This window comes from Microcebus murinus, chromosome 4 (genome assembly GCF_040939455.1).
Source record: "Microcebus murinus isolate Inina chromosome 4, M.murinus_Inina_mat1.0, whole genome shotgun sequence".
Lineage (NCBI taxonomy): Eukaryota > Metazoa > Chordata > Mammalia > Primates > Cheirogaleidae > Microcebus > Microcebus murinus.
The window spans coordinates 4,902,764-4,910,468 of NC_134107.1; positions in this window are offsets into that span (position 1 = coordinate 4,902,764).

The window sequence follows — 7,705 nt, forward strand, 5'->3', positions numbered from 1 at the left end:
GATGTGTAAGGGTGAGCAAGTGAGCACGCAGCGCTGTTTGCTCCAGGGTAAGGGGTCAGGAGGGGCCGAGTCAGTAGGCCAGGACCCTCAATCAGACCAGGGTCCTGCTGGGCAGGGACCACCAAGGGCCTCCTGGGGGGAAAGGGCAGCCCCCCACCATCAGGTGGGTCACTGTGCTTCAGGAGGCTGGCCAGCCGCGGACACCTACCCTGCTCCTCTCAAGTCTTGGTCCTGTTGTCACCCTCACCCTGAACAGTGGCCTCGCCATCCTGGCCACACTGTATGACCATTGCTGCCCTTCCTGCTGTGAATAATGCCTCAGGGGCAGCAGCCTGTGTGGACTCCTCCATGGGCCATCCTTGCAGTAGATGCACTCTGAAACTTTGCTTCCAGATGGGTGGGTGGGTGGGTGGACGGATGAGTGGGTGGATGAGTGGATGGATAGATGGATGGGTGGATGGATCGGTAGATGGGTGTGGATGGTTGGATTGATGGATGGGTGGGTGGATGGGTGGATGGATGGGTGGTTGGATGGATGGTTGGATGGATAGATGGGTGGATGGATGGATGGATGGATGGATGGATGGATGGATGGATGGATGGATGGGTTGGGCAGATGGGTGGGTGGATGGATAGATGGGTGGATGGATGGATGGATGGATGGATGGATGGATGGATGGATGGATGGATGGATGGATGGATGGATGGGTGGGTGGATGGATGGATGGATGGATGGGTGGATGGATGGATGGATGGATGGATGGATGGATGGATGGATGGATGGGTTGAGCAGATGGGTGGGTGGATAGATGGGTGGATGGCTGGATTGATGGATGGGTGGATGGATGGATGGATGGATGGATGGATGGATGGATGGATGGGTTGAGCAGATGGGTGGGTGGATGGATAGATGGGTGGATGGCTGGATTGATGGATGGGTGGATGGATGGATGAGTGGATGGATGGATGGATGGGTATATGGGTGGATGGGTGGATTGTTGGATGGATGGATGGATGGATGGATGGATGGGTAGATGGGTTGAGCAGATGGGTGGGTGGATGGATAGATGGGTGGATGGCTGGATTGATGGATGGGTGGATGGATGGATGAGTGGATGGATGGATGGATGGGTATATGGGTGGATGGGTGGATTGATGGATGGATGGATGGATAGATGGATGGGTAGATGGTTGCTCATTGGGATGCTGCATGGATGGATGGATGGATGGTCGTTAGGTTGGTGGGTGAATGAGTGGATGGATGAACAGACAGATGGACAGATATACAGACATGTGGATGAACAAATGGGTAGGTGAATGGTGGGATGGATGGATGAATGGATGGGTGGGTGGATGAGTGGATGGGTGGGTGGATGAGTGGATGGGTAGGTAAATGGAAGGGTGGATGAGTGGATGGGTGGGTGGATGGGTGGGTGGACGGAAGTGTGGATGGGTGGGTGAGTGGGTGGATGGGTCCCCCCATAACCTGGAAGGCAGGACCCACTTTCCTCCTTCCCAGAGACTCAAAGAGGGTGGAAGCCCAGCAGAGAACGGCAGAGCCGTGGTGTGGTCCCAGAGCCCTCCCAGCCCCTAGCCCACACTGCCACCACTTCACAATGACGTGGCCACTTTTGGCAAGGGGGAGACAGTTGCTTTTTGGAGAGAACTGAATCATGAGTAACAGGAAGATTAGAGGTTCCTGGACATCATGGCCCCGGGGGAGGAACCTCTGTGTCCCCATCCTCCCTGCTGAGGTGGCCCAGGTGCAGGACACGTCACCTTCCCCCACGCCCTTCCGCGAGTCTATCTCATGCCTTTGTGATACGGGTGGATTGTTTTCTCACACCCTGCATTTCGTCCTGGGGATCCCCCAACCTCCTAAATATTTTTTGATTTGCATATGAAGTTCTGCATAAAGTTCTCTGGGTTCTGACAAATGCAGAGTGTTGAGTATCTACCCTGCAGCACTGCACAGAACAGCCCCCCTAAAACATGCACCACGCTTCATCTAGTCGACTCGCCCCCCCCCCCACAAATCCCTGGCGAACACTGGTCTTTTTCCACCACCGCTATAGTTTCGGCTCTAATACATTTATTGATTAATTTTAAATCTCTAAGAGCCAAACAACTCTAGAATATCATGCAGCCAGTATACATTATGGTTATGATGTTATTTTTTTTTTTTTTTTTTTTTTGAGACAGAGTCTCACTTTGTTGCCCAGGCTAGAGTGAGTGCCGTGGCGTCAGCCTAGCTCACAGCAACCTCAATCTCCGGGACTCAGCGATCCTACTGCCTCAGCCTCCCGAGTAGCTGGGACTATAGGCATGCTCCACCATGCCCGGCTAATTTTTTTTTTTTTTTGTATATATATTTTTAGTTGGTCAATTAATTTATTTCTATTTTTGGTAGAGACGGGGTCTTGCTCAGGCTGGTTTTGAACTCCTGACCTCGAGCAATCCGCCCGCCTCGGCCTCCCAAAGTGCTGGGATTACAGGCGTGAGCCACTGCGCCCGGCTGGTTATGATGTTATTGCGACAAGGAAATCACTTACGATTTACTAGTCTGTAAAATGCACAGACACAGTGTTGTCGAAAAGCCCAATTCGAAATATTTTGGAACAGCCTTACTGAGGTGCGGCTGATATGCAGTGAACTTCGCGTGTTGCAGTGCATGATCTGGTCCGTGCTGATAAACACACACCCGAGAAACCATCGCCGCCATCCGCCACGGGGTGTAACCCACGCCCGCTGCCCACGGGGGTCCCCGCACGTCCCTTTGGAATCTCAAGAGGTGACCACAGCTCTCTTTTCTGTCACTGTGGCTTCGTTTGCATTTTCTAGGACTTTGTATAACTTGACCCACGCAGTGCGTGCCGTTTGTCTCGGCGTTTGGTTTCTCTCACTCGGCGCAGCGATGTCCAGGTTCACCCGTAAGCGCCTGGAGCCTCGGCGTGGGTGTGTGGTGGGAGCCCATCCCCCGCCCGTGTGCGGACATCCGGGTCGTTTCCAGTGTGAGGCTATTACAGATGAAACTGCTAGGAACACGTGTGTTCGGGTCTTGGCGTGGACATACATTCTCCTTTCTATCAGGGAAATATGTAGAAGTAGAGTGTCTAGATTACGTGGTGGGTGTATGCTCAACTTTTTTTTTTTGAGACAGAGTCTCACTCTGTTGCCCAGGCTAGAGTGAGTGCCGTGGCGTCAGCCTAGCTCACAGCAACCTCAAACTCCTGGGCTCAAGCGATCCTCCTGGCTCAGCCTCCTGAGTAGCTGGGACTACAGGCATGCACCACCACGCCCGGCTAATTTATATAATTTATATATATATATATATATATATATATATATATATATTTTTTTTTTTTTTTAATTTTGAGACAGAATCTCGCTTTGTTGCCCGTGCTAGAGTGAGTGCCGTGGCATCAGCCTAGCTCACAGCGACCTCAATCTCCTGGGCTAAAACGATCCTCCTGCCTCAGCCTCCCGAGTAGCTGGGACTACAGGCATGCACCACCATGCCCAGCTAATTTATATAATTTATATATATATATTTTTTTTTTTTTAATTTTGAGACAGAATCTCGCTTTGTTGCCCGTGCTAGAGTGAGTGCCGTGGCATCAGCCTAGCTCACAGCGACCTCAATCTCCTGGGCTAAAACGATCCTCCTGCCTCAGCCTCCCGAGTAGCTGGGACTACAGGCATGCACCACCATGCCCAGCTAATTTATATAATTTATATATATATATATATATTTTTTTTTTTTTTAATTTTGAGACAGAATCTCGCTTTGTTGCCCGTGCTAGAGTGAGTGCCGTGGCGTCAGCCTAGCTCACAGCGACCTCAATCTCCTGGGCTAAAACGATCCTCCTGCCTCAGCCTCCCGAGTAGCTGGGACTACAGGCATGTGCCACCATGCCCGGCTAATTTTTTCTATATATATTTTTTTAGTTGGTCAATTAATTTCTTTCTATTTTTAGTAGAGACAGGGGTCTTGCTCAAACTGGTTTCAAACTCCTGACCTTGAGCAATCTGCCTGCCTCGGCCTCCCAGAGTGCTAGGATTACAGGCGTGAGCCACCGCGCCCGGCCCAATCCAGATTTTTTAAATGTATTTTTCTTCCTGATCGCAATGGCTATGATTTCCAGCTCAACGCTGATTAGAAGGGGTGAGAGCAGATATCCTGGTCTGGTTCCTGATTTCAGGGGAAATATTCAGCCTTTAGGTATGATGTCACCTGTCGGCTTTTCGTAAATGCCTTTGTCCCGAGGAGGAAATGCTCTTCTATTTTCAGTTTACTGAGAGTTTTTTTTTTTTTAATCAGCAATGGATATTGGATTTTGTCAGTGATTTCTCTGCATTCCTCAAAATGATCACATGGTTCGTGTTCTCTCATCTGTTAAAAACGGCGAGTTACACGTGGATTCGCAATGTTAAGACAGGCCGGGATTCCTGGATAAACCCCATTCGGTCACAATTTTAATAGATTGGTGGATTCAATTGGGCAAAATTTTGTTTAGAATTTTTGCACCCGTGTCCGTGAGGGATGTCGGCCCACAGTTTTCTTTTCTTGTCCGTCTCCTCGGGCATCGAAGGAACACTGGCCTCCGGGAAAGGGCTGAACGTATTCCTTCCTTTTTAATTTTTTGGAAGAGTCTGTGTAGAATTGGCATCATTGCTCCCTTAAGTCTTTGGTAGAATTCCCTAGCGAAGCCACCTAGGCCTGGGGTTTCCTTTGTGGGAAGGTTTGGTTTGGTTTTAACTATAATTCGGTTCCTTTAATATAGGGGGCTGTCCAAGTTTATTTCCTTTTCTTTTTGAGACAGAGTCTCTCTCTGTCACCCTGGCTAGAGTGCCGTGGCGTCAGCCTAGCTCACAGCCACCTCAGACTCCTGGGGGCTCAAGCAATCCTCCTGCCTCAGCCTCCCGAGTAGCTGGGACTACAGGCATGTCCCAACACGCCCAGCTAAATTTTTCCTATATATTTTTAGTTGGCCTATTCATTTCTTTCTATTTTTAGTAGAGACAGGGTCTCGCTCTCGCTCAGGCTGGTTTCGAACTCCTGAGCTCAAACGATCCTCCCGCCTCGGCCTCCCAGAGTGCTGGGGTTATAGGCGTGAGCCACCGCGCCCGGCCTACTTTTTTTGCATTTAATTTGCTATTCTTTTCCTTTCCTAATTTCTGAAGGCTAAGAGAAGATCATTGATTCGAGACTGCCTTTCTAACGTAGGGGTCTAGCGCTGCGGGTTTTCCCTAAATGCTGCGTTAGCTGCACCCCACAGACGGTGAACTGCTCCTCCCGTGATCCGGCCTCCTCTCGGCACTCCTCCCCACCCGGTTCGGCCTCTGCCCCTCGGACTGGACTTTGGAGTCCACCCTGAGGCCACACCGTCCCGTCAAGGATGAGAAACCACACCAGCGTCTCAATAGAAGGGAGTCAATACAGCAACCAGCTTCGGGGGTGCAGGAGGGGGGAAGAGAAAGGCAAGCGTGGGCAGCAGGAAGTGGCTTCTGGCTGTAGGGCCGGGGGGCTGGAAGAGGTTGGGCTACCAGGACCTAGGAGCTGAGAGGATGGAGGGGCTCCTGAGGCGGGTTGGGAGCCAGAAGACGCGGGGCTGGGGTAAGGAAGGAGCTGGCAGAGGAAAGGGAATCTCTTCTCCCCACCTCCCACTGGTGCCTTCCAGGAAGTCTGGAAATATAGTTTGCAAAGTTCCAGCCACATGTATCAGTCAGCAATTGCTGCGTAACAAAGCACCCCGAAATCAAGTGGCTTAAAATAACGAGCATTTACAGCCATTAAAAATGTTTAAAAAAAAAAACGAAAATAACGAGCATTAGATAAAGATGTGTGAGCGTGCCTGTGTGTGTGTGTGCACACGTGTGTGTTTGCGTGTGTTAGTGCATGTACACGTGTTGTCCTCTGAGCGGGCCGACCAGCAGTGTTGCCCCAGCAGTAGTAACCACACCTGATGCCCAGATCTCGGTTTCTAAATACCATTCTCCAACGAAAGGAGCTAGAACTCCTAACAGAAGTAGCTGCGTTTCTGGGAAAGGAAATTACAAGATAAACCTGGAGAATTCCGTGCTGCCATAAAACGGGGAAGTACTCGGAAGGCGCGGAGCCACGTCCAAAGGACACGGGAGCTTCCGATGGCCAAAGCCGGAACAATCTGAGCAACAAAATAAATACAGATAATAATGGATTACAGCCCAAAGAATAAAGCAAACATTTATGAATCCATAGGGATATAAATGATTGCAGCATAAATAAATGCTCCCTTTTATGGAAGAATTCCAACGAAGGCAAGAGCAACGAGGGAAATAGAAAAACCAGCGTATTTGCAGAAGATCAAGGCACGATCCCCCAGGGCACTGATTAGCTGCAAAGTGGCAAATAGTGACTTTGTGTTCGAACCCTGAGCCCGGTGATGGAGGTCGATGTCCCTGGCAACGGGATGCGGGGACATCACACACCCTCCGAGAAGACCCACTAGGAGGGGCGGGGCCTCGGGGCTATTCCTGCCGAAACGCATAACCCCGGTTTCAATCGTAAGAAAACGTGCAACACACAAACGGGGGGACAGTCTACAAAGGCCTGAGCACGTGAAGGACAGGGAAGGGAGGAGCAGCTGTCGCACAGTGATGGGGCTCATGCAGCCCGTGGGGGGGTGGGGTGCAGAGGACCACACTCGTGAAGGGGTCTCAGCTCTCGTGGTCACTTGGTGTCCACGCCAGGCAAAGATCCAGATCGACTACAACGATCTGACCGCCCTGGCCGTCACCAAGCCCTGCCCGTCATGTGCCAGACGCTGGCCCGCCGGCTATGTGCGTGTGCGGGGCTGCATGGGGGCGGGCGGGCGGGGGCCCTTGGCTGGCTGGGGGTGTTGTCAAGGGTGCAGGCTGTCGTGCTGCGCCCTCCGCCCCCGGGGCCTGGGTGCCGACTCCTGTGGACGCAGGCTCTCAAGGATCAGCCACACGACCGTCCCGCTGGCCACCCAGTCCAGCACCCCGTCCCACGGCACAGCCGCTCCCGGGGACAGGCGGCCGTCGGGTCCTCACAGCTGCCGGACACGGGTCTGCTCTGTCCGCCCAGCAGCGCATGCCGGCACTTCCTCTGCGGACTCAACTTATCTCCCGCACTGCCACGCTGTGCGACAGCAACAGCCTCCCGCCAGAGCCGTGCAGGGAGGCTCCAACCCCCGCAGGCAGGGGAGTCCCCGCACCCCTGCAGGGGCAGCAGGTCTGACCTCACAGCCACTGGAAAGCCACGATGCAATGTGCTGCAGGAAACCACCATGAGGGGAAGGGGCTCCATCCCCCAGAAGGGGCTGACGCCTGGGGTCCCTGTCCCCTCCTGCTTCTCAGCCGGAGACTCCCAGGTCAGGGAACCGAGGTCGGAGGCCCAGCGGCGGCGGCGGCAGCTGCTCCCCCGGCTGTGCTCCCTGCCTCCCGCAGCCTCGTCCTGGGTCAGAAGTCCCACCGGGTCACAGTCCTGGGGTGTGGCATCAGCGGGCAGGTGCCCCCAGGGGTCTCTCGTGCCACTGAGTCGGCAGCAAGGAAGGGAAGTCCCTGCACAGCTGGGACGATGGGGATGGTCGCGGGGGGGAGGGGGCAGGCAGGGAGGACGCTGCGTGGGCACAGCAGCGCTGGCCGGGGCCCTGTGGACCCCGAGCAAGAACAAACACTCAGAAACTTACTTCTTCTGGCC